Raw genomic sequence first — 16402 nt, 5'->3', positions numbered from 1 at the left:
ATTCAGCAAATTGATGATGAATAAATTAGCATGCTTAAGTGGCAACAAAGTTAGGCAAACTGATGACTCAAATTTAGCCTTCAAAACAAACCAGTAGCAAAAGGGAGGTTCACAAAGAGGGGCTGTAGGATATATAGAATTCCATGATATCTTTGTGGATCTATTAGTGCATTGAACCACGTTGAGGAAAGATTTCCAGGCTTTTAAGAGTACCGACATTCCTGGTCACTGGGTGTAGCACCTGTTGGTTTTAATGTCTGGCGCTGAACAATCCTCTGTGGAACTGGCTCTGTCTAGCGATTATCCTCTGAGTGATTGTATTTCCCAACCATAATGGCAGAAAGCTTTGAGTCATAAAATTTTCTGTTGTGAAAGAATTGCATGAAATTTCAAATGATTTGCAAATGAAAATAACAATTATCTTAGCAGGTCTGCAAAGGGACAATACTTAAATCTGCTGAGAGATTGCTTTTGGTTCCAGGGAATGGAGCCAGGTCTCTTGCAGTGCTGCCAACTGCCTGTACTTATAGGCTAATTGAGATCATACATGGAAACTTGATGCCAAGCTATCCATTGGGGATCAGTCAACATATCTGGATTAAGTATCAAAAGCAATCTAAACCCATTCAGTTCTGGAAGTTTTGAGTTGTACTCTGCCTGCATGAGAGACTGACATATATGCAGTTGAACTTGTCAGTTTTTCAATAGATGGTTTAGGATATATTTGTTGCCTGGGAATAGGGCTTGTTGTTCTCCATATAGCTTCCTAGTTTCAGTAGGTGTAGATTTTTGACTTTGGGGTGAATCTTCTGAGTGGCTGGAAACTGAATAATAAGACACCTATCTTGGGACTCCAAAAAGAGCCTTTGTAGCCGTACGCAACGTGCTACTCAAGGAACACACGGAGGCAGAGAGTACTGAACTCAAAAACCTTTACTGATACCAAAAAGCGCGCGAAAACTCTCTACCCAAGGGACCCTGCGACCCCTGGGGCGGAAGTGACGTCCGACTGTCGCTGGAGGGTCTGCCCCGAGCGGGTAGTTCAAAAAGCACTACCGCGTGTCTGCCCACGGCTCCCGATGGCGGTTCGAGTCCCGCGTGTGAGGGCCGCCACACCGTATTCAAATTTAGAAAAATAATGTACATGACCTGGTCTTTGTTTTTGTTTCCTTTTAACGGTAAGATTGCAGAGGGACATTGATAGGATGCAGAGCTGGGCTGAGAAGTGGCAGATAGAGTTCGATCCGGAGAAGTGTGAGGTGGTACACTTTGGAAGGACAAACTCCAAGGCAAAGTACAAAGTTAATGGCAGGATTCTGGGTAGTGTGGAGGAGCAGAGGGATCTGGGGGTCCATATCCACAGATCCCTGAAAGTTGCCTCACAGGTGGATAGGGTAGTTAAGAAAGCTTATGGGGTGTTAGCTTTCATAAGTTGAGGGATCGAGTTTAAGAGCCGTGAGGTAATGATGCAGCTTTATAAAACTCTGGTTAGACCACACTTAGAGTACTGTGTCTAGTTCTGGTCGCCTCATTATAGGAAGCGTTGGAAAGGGTGCAGAGGAGATTTACCAGGATGCTGCCTGGTTTAGAGAGTGTGCATTTTGAGGAGAGACTTAGGGAGCTAGGGCTTTACTCTGTGGAGAGAAGGAGGATGAGAGGAGACATGATAGAGGTGTACAAAATATTAAGAGGAATAGATAGAGTGGACAGCCAGTACCTCTTTCCCAGGGTGCCAATGCTCAATACAAGAGGACATGGCTTTAAAGTAATGGGTGGGAAGTTCAAGGGAGATATCAGAGGAAAGTTTTTTACTCAAAGAGTGGTTGGGCATGGAATGCGCTGCCTGGGGTGGTGGTGGAGGCAGGCACATTGGTCAAATTCAAGAGATTACTAGATAAGCATATGGAAGAATTTAAAATAGAGGGATATGTGGGAGGAAGGGGTTAGATAGTCTGAGGGAAGGTTTAAAGGTCGGCACAACATTGTGGGCCGAAGGGCCTGTATTGTGCTGTACTGTTCTATGTTCTAAATTGTAACAATCATATTGAAAATAGTTACTTGAAACATTTCTATCTTATTTGGAGGTGAGGACAGTTAAATGTGGGATTTGTCCATAATTAAAAAAATTAGGGTGTTTGATTTTGCTGTCCTGTTTAAGGGAACAGCATTTATTTCATAATTCACAAGTGACAAAGAAATGAATGGTTCATAAATCCAACAATTAAATGGTTACTGTGGAATGCATATGGCTAAAATTAAATTCTAACATATTCTTAACTAGTTAGCCAATGTTTTTATGGCTCAATCAGAAATTCTATAGTATACAGTTTAAAATAGCAAACTAGCTAATCTCTCTATCTCAGCACTTTTACTCATTGATTTAAAAAAAACAATGCAACCTAATAGATAAACAATGAATAGGAATACTTTTAACACAAAAATGCTTAGATTTCTAAATGTGGTTTCTCAGGGAAAGTCAGCAGACCATTGTATTTATTTAATGTAATGTCATTAAAAGCACATTTTAGAAGATTACGTTTTGCTGGTATCAACTGTATTTAAGGTTTTTTATTAGTGAGGAGATCTACAGTATATAGTAAATGAGCATGGAACTTCAGGAATGAATGAGAAATAGTTCAACATGTTTAACTTTTTGAGAATGGGGGTTTAGTATGTAAGGGCACCTGGTGAGAATGATTTGATGTGAGAGATTGCCTGAACATTGGGAATAACTGAAAAGGTTTGATGTGGCTAATAATGCTATACAAGTAGTAATAGGAAGGGGCCAGTGTGTTTGACTGTGTACTGGGAGTAAGTAGTAAGGCTTTAGTGTGCTTGCAAGCTGTGTGCTGGGAGTAAGTGGTGAGGATACCTAGTTACTATAGTACATATAAAAGAGAGGGCTTTTCTGGACTGGAACTAAAGAAGATTTGATGCTTTGATAGAAATGTGCACTTTGGCCCTTGTTATCCATTTAAAATTAAGATGCTAAGAGCACCAACATTTTCTCTTGTTCTTATCTGATGAAAGCAGAATTCTCAGTTGTATGTTTATCTGGTGACAACTGCATTGAAATCATGATTTCAAATCTGCACTTCAAGAAAGTACAATGTGGGTCAGGAAAGATCCTTGGGAAATAATTCTTGATGTTAACAGATTACATGGTGAAATTTGCAGAGTAAGATTGGATACTTGTTACCTAGAAGTTGAGCTGTTAAAGAATAAAAGGTAATGTGATTTGGTTGTCCTGGTTTATACAAAGTATTTTTTTACTCTTTGGTGATAAGGGCTAGTTGTTAAATGGGTATAAATGATGGTTCCAAGGAGGTGCTGGCTATCAATCCTCATTTATTAAAATTGATATATTCTAGTTCAATGTTTTGAACTTGGTTTATTAAGATAAAGTGACAGTTTGTTTAATATAAATTGCTGTTACATTTTTTTTAGGAATAAGGCTATGATTTTAAACCAAGATTGTGGTTTGGTAGCAAACAAGCTATCACAATGGACCCACCTCTGGGATGAAAGTCAGTGATGTAAAATTGTCTTCCATGGGGAAAGCAAATTGCATGATCAATTAACTATTTTAAGTTGGGCATCCTTTCCCATCACTGGTGCGTGGGAGCTGTTTGCACATCTTGAGAATGCGGATGAAGCTTTTGCTAATAGTTTAGGAATTTTCAGATGGAATGTTGCAGTCTTATTCTGGCATCCTTTATCAATAAATGCACACATGGGATGATGCTTCAATTGAGAGCCTTCACACTTTCTGTTTGCTCTGGCCTAACTCTCAGTGGTTCTTTTATACTTTGCAATTACATTGCACCATATTATGTGTGCCAACAATTCTCAGTGAATGTAAAAACAAATTCAAACAAAATAAAGGATATGGTTCGAGTAGCATCTACGCATAACAGGGGCGAACCTGGTAGCAATTTGTTGCTGTTTCCTTGGCCTTGTGTACAAAGAATGGAGGGACAATGCAGGATATGAATAAAGAAAAGCTTTATCCACAGAGAAGGTTTCATAGGATTTTTTATTCAATGTGGAGTAATAAGTAAATGATATTTTCACTTGTTCCTCCTGTGAATTCAAAAAAAATGGGAGGTTTCCTTTTGAGGTCTAGGTATTGTCTGAGCTGACTGTTATGCACATTGCGATATTAAAATTGTACTATTGCTGAGAGTCTGAGAAAGATATTGCCAAACATAGAATTTTCATTTCAAGTAGTCAGTTAGAGAAATGGTACTTGAAAATTCACCATTTGATTAAATTGTTCAATTACCTGAACTGTTGCATTCGCCTACAAAGCTGAACCAAAATCTCAGTGAAGTGCAGGCAAGGTTTGATAATACTGGAACCTTGCTGTTCACTATCATTGCTCTGCAGCTGACACTTGCTTCTATTGCCTGCATGTGTGCGAATAGCAGCAGATCTGGAAGTTGCTGCCAGATCTATTGTGCTTTGCCACAGGGTGTGCTCTAGTTGCCTTTAGCTGCATCCCTGTACCACTGGAATTATTAGCTTGTCTCATCTGTGTTACTGTGCGAGTGCCAGGATAAGGGTAGCTGCTGGTGGCAGTATGGTTCAAAGAGAACGTCCCAACTCTTGCATCACTGCTATCTTTGTGCACTGCTCTCCCTTGGAGAGCAAGATTGGTGATTCTCTTTCTTGACTGTGCATTCCTTCTGTGAAAAGTCACACTGATTTTTGTGTGGTTTTGATTATGTTAATCAACTTCAGATTTCAAAGATTCCAAGTACACAATGCATGCCCAACTTTGCATCATTTTTTCATCAGGCTGTGGTGATTGGTTGCTATGGTTCAGTCTAGGTGCTAACCTGAGAAACTGCTTCCGATGACTGCTATTGATTATCGTTATACCTTAGCAAGGAGCTGCACAGCTTCACCAGATAACTTTGCTAAAGCTACCTTTTGATGTCTCTCAAGACTCCATTATCTATCCCAGGTCTTTGTGTTAACTTAAAGGGCTGTACCAGGATCAGCTGATCATTTGGTCAAAATCCTGCACCCATGTATCCAGTGAAGGTCCCTGCCGGTTGTTGCTCTGGAAACTTGAGAATTTATGTCAATGAAGAAATAAAATCCATTGTTCATTTTAAAAAAAAACTCTAAAAATATTGATTTGATTTTGTGTGTACATTCTCTGAATGGGATTGTGGGAAATTCCTGATAAATTTTGCCATGAGGTACTGATGAGTTTCCTTAACATTGGTAGTCATTTTTTAAAAAATAATTAATTTTGTGAGACATTTAGAGTGGCACAGCTAGTAGAGCTGCTGTCTCACAGCAGCAGAGATCAAGATTCAATTTTGACCTTGTGCAGTCTGTGTGATGTTTTCACATTTTATTTTGACCACATAGGTTTCCTCCAGATACTCTGGTTTTCTCCCACAGCCCAAAGACTTGCAGCTTGGTAGGTCACTGTAAGCTGCTCCTAGTGTGTCAGTGAGTGGTAGAATGGAGGAGCATGGGGGAATTGATGAGAATGAGTAGAACAGAAAATGGGATTAATGTAGGATTAGTGTAAATGGGTGGTTGATGGTCAACATGGACTTGGTGGGCTGAAGGGCCTGTTTCCATGCTGCATCTCTCTGAATCTATTTCTAGTTTCAAAAGAATGCTGCAAATGTGCTACTAATATTTAATAATGGGTTAAATTGTGCTTGATCCAGCCCACTCGCAGTGCTCAATCTCCACATTGTTCCCAAGGTTACTCTAGCTTTTTGCACCCCCGTGGGTCCAATTGACTTTCAGTCTTGATGCTGTGACTGTCCTGCAAAGCAGAGCAGGCTGCAGGTGGCAACTAGGCCTCAGGTGGCAGATCCTGAGGTCCTGTCCCCAGAGAGCACCACTCCCTTTTGACAGCTTGCCTGAAGATCAGAGGCATTTAAGAACTGTTCAAAAGGATGTGGGCTTGTTTGGGCACAGCAAAGTTATTGAAAATATAAACAGAGTAATTTTTTTTTAGAAGCACTTGTGTGAAATGAGTTGCAGTAAAACTCCAATAATCTGGCATACAGTTGTTTGGAAATCTGATGGTCCACCAGCTGGCTCGCTCGTGAGCTGGGGTCTGGAGTGCAGGCTGGGTGTGTGTCCAGAGCCAGGGTTGGGGTCCAGAACACCTGGGGTCTGGAACAAAGGATGGTTTGTGGCTGGAACTGGTGTCTGGAGCGCCTTGTATATTTTCTTGCTCCCTTTCAACTTACTGAGATCACTGGAAAATTCATTATACTAGTGTGTAACATAAAGAAAATTGAAATAAAAACGTGTTTGCTTATTAATAGGAGTAGCATCCAATACCCAGAAAATATGCAGGTCAAGCTCTATACAATGGTGCCATATTATTGGAGGTTTAGTGTAATTAAAGCATATAAATTAGTAAAATTAAAAAAAAATGCGTGAAGATCAATAACCCCATTTAGATGAACAGAGGTGGGTTACATATGCCAACCATGGCTGGTGTAAAGCTGAGAGGTCAGATACAAAGTGCATTCATCCCCTTGGCTCAGGGTGTTTGTGCTTTGCCCTGGACTCACAATGGAACAGCTGGCAAAAGGCAAGTATGTTTTGGCAAATAAACCTTTCGTAATTGTTAATGGTTGAACTGTCCTTGGTTGACAAAAAGGGTTTTTGTGTAAAGTTGAAGACAAATTCACTTGGCATTGATGTTTTCACTGCTGGCAGAAAAAGAGATTCATCATATCATGAATGTACTTGATATGATGGAAACTATTTAAGCAAGGAGGGTTCACTGGCAGCTCAAAGTACAAGATCCTTCTCCTTGGAATGATAGCCCATTGAACTTGAATCAATACATTATCAATGGCACTTGAAGGTCTGTACATTGGTTATTTTGATAAAACTCACTGTAAACATAACAGTAAAGCAATTCTTCAAGGTTCTCTATAATTACCTGACAACATTGGTCTTTGGGAGGGGAAAAAAACTCCAACATTCATTAAAATGAGCGACGAAACACAACCATTCAAAACAATTTCACTTTCTGCTCCAAATTCTGCTCCACTTTGACTATTTTAGTTCACCTGCAGGACTGTGGGGCTTGTGAGCTGATTAATTTGTTACTGAAGATTCAGTGGCATAGTGCTGCCTCACGGTTCCAGTGACCTGGGGTTAAATCCTGACCTCCGTGTGGAGTTTGCACATTCTCCCTATGACTGTGTGGGCTTCCCCCAGGTACTCTGGTATTTCCCCCCAGCCCCCCACTCCTCATATCCCAAAGGTCTGCAGGTTGGTCGGTTAATTGGCCATTGTAATTTGTCTCTGGTGTGTAAGCGAGTGGTAGAATCCAGGGGGAGTTGATGGAAATGTGGAGACAATAGAATGGGATTAGTGCAGGATTAGGGTTAATGGATGCTTGATGGCCAGGGCAGACTCACTGGGCTGAGGAACCTGTTAATATGCTGCCTGACTCTATGACTTTAGGATTAATGTGGAACTGCCATTAATGGCCAATCACCAAAGTAGGCATAGGTTAGAGATGCTGAATTCTCTGTAGCCTCCAGCAAAAATGTGGATCAGATCAGTAGACCATTTAACTTGATCCTTTGAGCACAGCAGCAATATTTCTCCATGCATGGCGGCACCTAATTCAGTTGTTTACCCAGAGGCAGAGTGTTGTTATCCTGTGGAATCTGAGTTAAAATTGCATGTGAGAACTGATGAAACGCAGGGTGAGGTGGCTGGTGGAATCAAGACTTAGGCCATTGTGGGATTTCAACCTCTGATGAAGTAAAGGACGACAGTACCACCTTGTATAGTGAGAGTTCCACAATATCCCTTTTAGCTCTCTCTGCTGCATTCTTTCTGCTCGTTTTCATTAATGATGCTACTGCAGCCAGAAGTTAACAGTGGAATGATGGGGCAATGTTATTGCAGAGATGCTCAATGCTATTTGTGACTGTGTCATTTATATAGGTGTATATTTTCTGCTGCATCTTTGCAGGTATGTGCATATATGTGTCTCTGTCAGAAGTGGGCGCTGTTGTTGGAGACATGGACCAACATCATTGCTTGGTGATCCTTGTGCACTTTGGTACCCAATGTGGAGCAGCCAAGTATCAAAGAATAGAAGGGTCTGAGCTGCAGAATTCTCCAGGTTCTCGGCAGTGAAGTAATGCATCACATTGGTAGACAATTTATTTTAATCTTTTAAGCACAGCAGCAGTATTTGGTCAGTTAACAAGATTTCTACCTTTGTTCTAAAATTAATTGAATTAAGGTGGGTTTTGTACATTATTGAGACTCTTTCTTAATGATCATCTAGAAATCTTCAGAAACAAAAACAAGGATTCTACTTTTCTTAAAAAAAAAGCAGTGAAAGTATGTCTTCCCCCATTTCCATGGGATTATTTACACAGATCTTATCAGTGTTCTCTAATTAGTAATTTTGAGATTCTTCAATTGTCAAAGGGTATTTGTGAAATTAGCTTGTTTTACATGTCTATTTTTCATTTTGTATTGTACATTATATTTTTGACTAACCTGGCTAATTTGAATCTCACCACTGCTGAGTGATAATGCCATGTTGCAGCCTTACACCTTGAGCATCACAATAGGGGGCTATTTGGCCTATCAGATCCATGTTGGCTCGAGGGAGCGGACCCATTAGTACCATTCCCTTTCTCTCTCTTTCCCTGAACCCCTGTAACTTATTCTCACACATAGCTGTCCCATCAATTCCCCCTTGATTTTTTATGTCATTAACCTACACGAAAGAGTAATTAACCTACCGGCATGATTTTGGGATGTGACAGGAAACCAGAACGCACAGAGGAAACTCACGTAGTCTGAGAGAACATGTAAGCTCCATACAGATTGCACTCAAGGTCAGAATCGAACCTGGGTCACAGGATCTGTGAGGCAGCAACACTAACTGCTCTCCCACTGTGACAAAGGTACCAGACTAGTAACCCAGAGATCTGGATTAATAGATTTCTGAGCACCATGGTGGCTGTGGAATTTAAATTCTGTTAATAATCTGGAATTTAAAAATGGCTTTCCTTGGTATTAATGACCACAAAACTATCAGATTGTTGTTTAAAAATTGATGTCATCGGGGAGAAAATCTGCCGTCCTCACCTGGTCTGTCCAATATGTGACGTAAGACCCATAACAATGTGTTGACTCTTGAATGTGATTTGAAATGGCCCAGAATACCACCCTATTCAGAATGGTCAATAAATGCTGACCTTCATAGCAATACCATATGCCAAAAAAAGGATTATTCTGTAAATAATTTGTTTTATATACAGTCATAACCTGTGCATCGAAGTGAAACTAGGGTCTAACTATACAGTAGGATTTTATTTCCAGGTATACCAAATAGCAGCATCACCACATCCTCTTTAGCTTTTGTTAATTGGTGTTTCTCTCCCCTCACAATACCTCGCTATGTGACCCTACCCTATCCTATTCAGGGGCCCAAAGTCGATGAATCTAATGCTGCTTGCTGCTTTGACTTTTAGTGTGTTAGGGAATGCAGATTGGAAAACTGCTGAGGCATTAATAGGAATACTGCTTCTCCGGCACTAATCAGTGTTATGACAATGAAATGATCTTGGGTTGACAGACTCTATTTTCCTGCTCATCTACTACATGACATTATTAATGTTGGGAAACTGAATCTAAGCAGAACTAAAATTTCAGAAGACGTTACCAACCCAGTCTGTTTATAGATGGCCAGTTAGCTCTATTTTAGCACAACTGTGGCAGAAGGTCATTGGTTGCTAGGCACTAATATTGCCAGAAATCAATACATTCCCAAAATGCTTCTCTTCTCCCCTTGGTGAAAGGTAGGACTTTGTAGCATAAATATAAACTGAAGTGCTGTAATAAAATTTTAAAGATCTGTTAGTCCAGTAAACTACAGCATCTGGAACACGACCCTGTTCATTAGTAATGGCTGTTGTGTTCTACAAGCTGTGTTTAATGCTCAGTGGAATTACAAAACAATAAAAATAGCAAAAGTAAATAAGAAGGCCCAAAGCTGACGCAGAAATTGATTTCTCAGCATCCATGTTCAACATCTGGCTAGCTGGGCCAAATCATTAAAGGAAAATGTGAACGCTGATGTGTCATGCCAGCACAGTGGTAGTACAAGCGCACCTTTTTAAGTTAGCTTGTTAAGAAGATTTTGTTTGTTATTCATAATACATCATTGCAGAGCTTAGGTTGTTGATATGGTTGCTTGATTTTGTACTTAAATGGAAGATTTGCTAAAGTTTGAGTCATGGAGATGGTAACCTGTTGGTACTGAGGGTGTAAATTTATTGGGATGTTTGTTTTTAATCTCTGTTATAATATTACAGAAGAAGGCCACTTGGACCATGGGGTCTGTGCCAGATCCCAGGAGCGGCAACCCTAGTACTTCCATGGAGACGCAAGAGAGCCTGCAGATGCTGGAAATCTGGAGCAATGCACACGAAATGCTGGAGGAAAAAAAAAGAGCTCGAGCTGGCGGGTGCTCCTCCCCCTTCTCCTTTTTTTCTGCCCTCTTTCTTTCTAATCCTGATAAAGGGTCTCAGCCCAAAATGTTGACTGTTCGTTTCCCTCCATAGATGCTGCCTGACCTGCTGAGTTCCTCCAGCATTTCATGTGTGTTGCTCTTGTTATTTCCATCACTTGCTATTTCCCTTATTCCTGAAATTTTATTTTCTCTTGCTCAAGCTATCGAATCCCCTTTGATTTGTTATGTCATTAACCAACACTAAGGGGTAATTACAATATCCAGTTAACCTGTCAGTATTCTTTGGGACCTTGGAGGAAACTCACATGGTCATTGGAGAGAGTGTACAAACTCCACACACAGGTCAGGATTGAACAGGGAGCTGTGAGGCTGCAGCACTATCGTACTGCCCATGTGAGTTTTGCTGCAAAGTCAGCAATTGGGGCCTGTCATTAGTCGCTCTTGAGAAAGTGGTGACAAGCTGCCTTGTATCACAGCAGTCTATTGATTTTATATGTGGCCTGGTGGGGGGGGGGGGGAATAAAAGACACTATTTCTCAGGCCAACTAATATTGTCAATTGAAAGTGTATGCCCTGTTTTAAAAGATCTGGAATGGAAGGTACCTTGTTTATTGCAACTGACTTTATTAATTTATATGTTGGTTTGTAAGGTGAGCATTTATGGCCCATCCATCATTACCCTTGAGAAGATGCTGGTGAATTGCGACCTTGAACTCCTCCTTGCAACTTGTTTGGTGAGGAGTACTCCCAATGTTGGGTGGACGGTTGCAGGGTTTAGACCAGTGAAAGTGAAGGAACACTTCGGAACAGAAGCTGTGGATGATGAAATTTGTGTTTGCCTGCTGTCTTATCCTTAGTAGTAGAGGTAGTGAGTTTGAGAGGAGCTGTTGGACTAGCCTAAGTGAGTAACTGCAGTGTATTTTGAAGGTGATATGCAGTCCAGCCAGTGCTTAGGCAGAGAAGGCATTGGAAGAAGTGCCAATTATTTGTGCTGTTTTCCTGGAGGTTCTTGAGACTGGAACTGTGCTCTCAAGAGAGGGAAATGGACCAATTCCAGCATTTGCTTGTCTCACCTTGAGGATGTATTTTAAAAAAAGATGTGCACAAGTTGGATATTCGGCCTGAATCCTATGGTTTTTAAATAGCTTGGGGAATTTTGGAACTAGGACCAACTGAATGAACAGGTACATCTAACTGAAGCAATATAAACAGTGTGGTAGAAGCTTCAGAAAATACTGTTTTAATTTGGGAAAAATAATTTTATATGATCTTATGGGATCTTGCATGTTATGCATCTAACCAAGAATCGATTGCTGCCTGGTACAAGATCCTTAAGAACTGGTCTGTACCTTCTAGTTGAAACTGAAGATGCATTGAACTGGATATTTTGACTTAAAACCTTGCAGTTCTGCTTGGAACTATTGGCTTTTTCTTTGCATAACCGTGCAGATGTTCAGGACTCTTAAACGAAGGCACAAGTCCCATATTTCCATGCAGCTCTTTGCCTTTGACAGGACCACCCCACTCTTCCATTCAACTCCACACAGATTCCTGCAGAGAAGCTCAAGCTTTCACAGACTTCCCAGTACTTAGACTGAGAAATTCACCAGAGTGCCTATGCCAGATTAACCTGGTACATGTCCAGAAGGCCTATTGATTTTATTGAAGAAAATCAGCTGAAGGCCATGTACATGCTTATTTTCTGTTTTCTATTTAACTAAGTTGATCTTAATGTATGTAATTGTTTTTAGGTGTTTCCTTTCCTAGAAAAAAGGATTCTCCCTTTTTCTTACTTTAGTGTGCAACAAGTGTGCTGTCAATTTTCTAGTGGGATTGATTTCACCCACGAATATTTAGCCCAAGTAAAATCACTTTTATGCATGTTTACTCATTTGACATGTGTGCTGATGGATCCCGTTTCTAGTCTCTAGTGTTTTTCCAGTGTTTAAATAATTTTAAAATTGTACAGTGTTCAAATTGAAGCAGAATCCTTGTTTTCCAAAACCCAACAAGCAGCCACAAACCCAGGCAGTTTCCTGTCTCTGCATTCTGTACCTAAAGGAATTCTGTGATTACTGATGAGACTAAATCTCACAATATGTGTATGTGATAAAATAGAAGTATTATACTCCTAAATCACGTAGCATAATCTAATTGATTTTTAGCTTGCTTGTTTCAGTCAAAGAGCCTATGCTGTTCAGTGTACTACTTAACTTGTGCTGCACTATGGTAAAGCACTTGTCAATGTCATGGACAAGGTCTTGCACATCATTGTTTGAGTAACGTGTAACTTCTGCACTTGTATGTAATCCAGGCAATGCCTGATTGCTTCAGCAGATAAAAATGTTTTTCATACCCCTCTTGTTCTTGTTGAAGTTTCTATAAACAGCTTACACATTGGACAAGGTCACACTATAACTAGGCCAGAGTGTGAAAGAAATTTAAGATTTATATTTATTTCATCAAGAGGTTAAGGGAAAAGGTGGGCTGTTTTAAATGATTTGTGTTGAACATTTAGACGTATGTTTTATTATTTTACATTTGTCTGCGGGTAGATAATTTCCACTTAAGTAACTGCAAATGGGAGCCTTTAGATGATGTGAGGCTATTTAGTTATACAGATGAAGGTCATGTTATTCTGACAATATCTGTAAGGACATTGCATTTAGAAGAAAACTGGTGCTAAGGTGTTTCAGTCGCAGTGTGAGTGGAAATTCTATCAGTGAGGGCAGTTCAGCAGGGTCCAGAGGATTAGCAGAGTTGTACCAGTTATGTAGAGCTGAGTTCTTAAAGCAGAGATGCTTTGGAGGAGATTTATTAGATGTGTTCAAAAATTGAACAGTAATTAAGGAGTATTCTTTCCACCAGCAAGAAGCTCTGTACCAGTGGACTCAGAGGTAATTGGGCAAAGAAAGCATAGGGTAGATGAGAAATGTCACAGTAATCTGGAATGCTCTGTGTGAAGTGGTGGTGGAGGCAGGTTCAATAGTAACCTTCAGAAAGGAATTGTATATCTAACTGAATAAGAACACTTCACAAAGCTAGGAGAAATGAGCAGGAATAATGTAATAGCTTTTCCGGAGAGATGGCGTAGACATATCCTTCCTCCTGCTCTGTATGATTTTTATCATTTATCTGTTTCTTTCCTGGGGAAGATGCAGCAATCTGAAGCATTGTTGCTTTTTACTTTGGTGTATTTAATCATGAGCAGTGGTGTGCTGTTACTATGTATTAGGGAGTAAGATGTATCAGATACTTTTCTGCTCCTTATAATGTTAATGATGCTTGTCCCTGCCGTTAGTGGACAATCATGGCAAATTCTCGTGGTTGGACCATATGAGACAAAGTAGGGATAATGGAGGGATACTGGGATTGGCTGCCAGGATCTGATTTTTAAGGCTGTAGCTATTCAAAATATTTATCAATGGCTTAGATAATGGGATAGAAAGCAACATATTAAAACTTTGGTGAAACAACCATGAACAACATTTTAAGTACTGTGGTTGGAAATAATATGTTCCAATGAGATATTAACAGATTAAGCGAATGAAAAGTGGATTCCAATGTAGGTCACAGACCTTGAATCTAAGAAGGATAATTTCTGAATGGCAAGAAACTAGAAGCCTTTGAGGTGCAAAGAGACTTTGGGGTTTGTTTACATAGGTTATTAAAATATCATGTCTGGGTGGAGAAACTAAATGAAAAGTGTTTTTGGGGTGCAGGGCTTTGTATCCAGAGGACCAAAGGTCAATGGGGTAGAAGTTATGCTGCAACTTCATGCATCATGTTTAGACCATGCCTGGAGCAATGTTCACAGTTCTGAATACAATACAGATATACCAGTTTCACCTGAATTCCAAGGTTACATTATGAAGATTACACAAACTAGGGCTGTATTCTCTGGAAATTACAACTGGACACTTCTGGACTGACGATAGGAAGCCCATGTACAGGCAAAGGTAGGAAGAAGTTTGGAACTCTTTACTACAAAAAAAAACAATTGATGTAAGTTGTTAGTCTTAAATCAGTTATTGATGGATCTTTTGTGAGCCGGAGGTGTTGAAAAATATAAGGGAAAGGTGCATCTTTAGAGTCGGGTCACAAATTACCATGAGTACATGGAACAGCAAAGCAGGCTCAAGGGGCTCAATTGCTTACGGTTGCTCCAAAGTTGCCATGTCCTGTTGCCTTCTGGCAAGGAGTGTAGCCAGCAGTAGTGAGCACAATACAGTTTCGATAATATAACGCTGATTCCCATTCCATTTGAGGCAAATCTGAAAAGTAAGGATTGGAGTTTGGGACAAATCTTTGGGTTATTTGGGATTGCCACACAAAAGTCCCATGATTGTACTGTTTGAAGTCATAATGAAGTGACTTAAATGAGGTGGTTTCAGTGAATGACTGTGCAGTAGGATCCAAGTGATGGATTTATGCAATCCAGATGAAAGAATTGCTTGGATTTGAGCAAGGCCAACACTTAGGAGTCAAATCAAATTCACTTGACAAGGCGTATTAGGCCAAACTGAACCAGTACCATTGAATATAAAAGCATTTATCCTGACCTGAAGTTGTGAAAGGTGGTATTTAAGTGCAAATCATTTTTTCTATAGATGAGGCCTAATTTCTGATTGGCATTAAGGTCCTTGCTTAGATACGCTTTAAACATATTGATTTACAAGTCATAGTCATACAGCAGGGAAACGGGCCCCTCAGTCCAATTGGTCCATGCTGACCAAGATTCCCATCTAAGCTAGTCCCATTTGCCCACGTTTGGTCCATACCCCCCTAAACCTTTCATATGCATGTACCTGTCCAAGTACTTTTTAAATGTTGTTAATGTACTTGCTTCAACCACTTCCTCTGGCAGCTCGTTCCATATACTGACCACCCTCCTGGTGAAAAGGTTACCCCTTAGGTTCCTATTAAATCTCTCCCCTCTCACCTTAAACCTACGCTCTCTCGTTCTTGATTTCCCAACTTGGTGTGGGGGGGGGGGGGTGGTGGAGACTGAGTGCATTCACTCCATCTATGCCACAAGTATCAATAAGTTTCTACAATTGTTTCTTCAGAAACACTTGCAGTCTAGTGCACTTAATTTGTTCAGTAGGCTTCTCACCCAAATGCTTCATTTGTACACAGCCTCGGTCTGGATGGTATATGTTGTTTATCATTGGTCATATTTCAGGGGGAAATTGAGTAAACATTGGAGCTTTGGTTCCTTGACGATTGAGTACTTCTGTGCCTGAAGCATAAAGTTCAGCAAGGTTCAAAGTTCAGCCACTTGAGTCATGGAGTGCTTGGATTTAGGAGTGAGTTCGGAGTTAAATTCACCAAAAGTGATGGGAAGCTGACTCCAGTCTACGTCACTTAAGCTGAGCACATCAGTCAGTGTGTAACCAACCTCTTGGGACAGTCAGTTGGCAATATTCACTAAGTTAATCACTTAATTAAAATGTGTTTTGTTAAGCTTACCTTTGGGTCCTTGTGCTTCCTACACTCAATAACAAAATCAAGGAAAGATCAAAATACCAAGGGAGGGCTGATTGGTAAATTCGTCAGTCAAATGTTAACAGTCAAGGGCTGGTACAGCTTCCTAGTGGCATACTTGAGTTTCCCTGTGGAAGGCTTTATTCACAGAACTTTTACTGATGGATAATTTTGTAAACTTTGGAGGTTTTTTGAACTCTGGAATTTTGTGTGTGGAATGTTGGGACAGCACACCAGATGCTGATTATGAATTCTTACTTTGGGACCAAGATTAACAATAGCAAGATCGGGAGGCAGGGGATTTTGCAGCTGCTTGCTCCTCAGAGACCTACATTTCCATAGGGAGTCAGCAGCACTTCATCTTCTGACTTGGCATAATTGGCCTTCTGGACTTGACATTGATTT

At 40.4% G+C, this 16402-nt stretch overlaps 1 protein-coding gene across 1 annotated transcript in view; it reads left to right on the top strand.

Annotated features, from left to right (window-relative positions):
* LOC127583746 (protein turtle homolog B-like) overlaps positions 1 to 16402 on the top strand; it is a 553788-nt gene that overhangs the window by 11582 nt on the left and 525804 nt on the right.

Source organism: Pristis pectinata, chromosome 27 (genome assembly GCF_009764475.1).
Source record: "Pristis pectinata isolate sPriPec2 chromosome 27, sPriPec2.1.pri, whole genome shotgun sequence".
In the NCBI taxonomy this organism is placed as follows: domain Eukaryota; kingdom Metazoa; phylum Chordata; class Chondrichthyes; order Rhinopristiformes; family Pristidae; genus Pristis; species Pristis pectinata.
The sequence above is the reverse complement of the archived record's forward strand: the minus strand, read 5'-3'. Positions and strand labels throughout refer to the sequence as shown.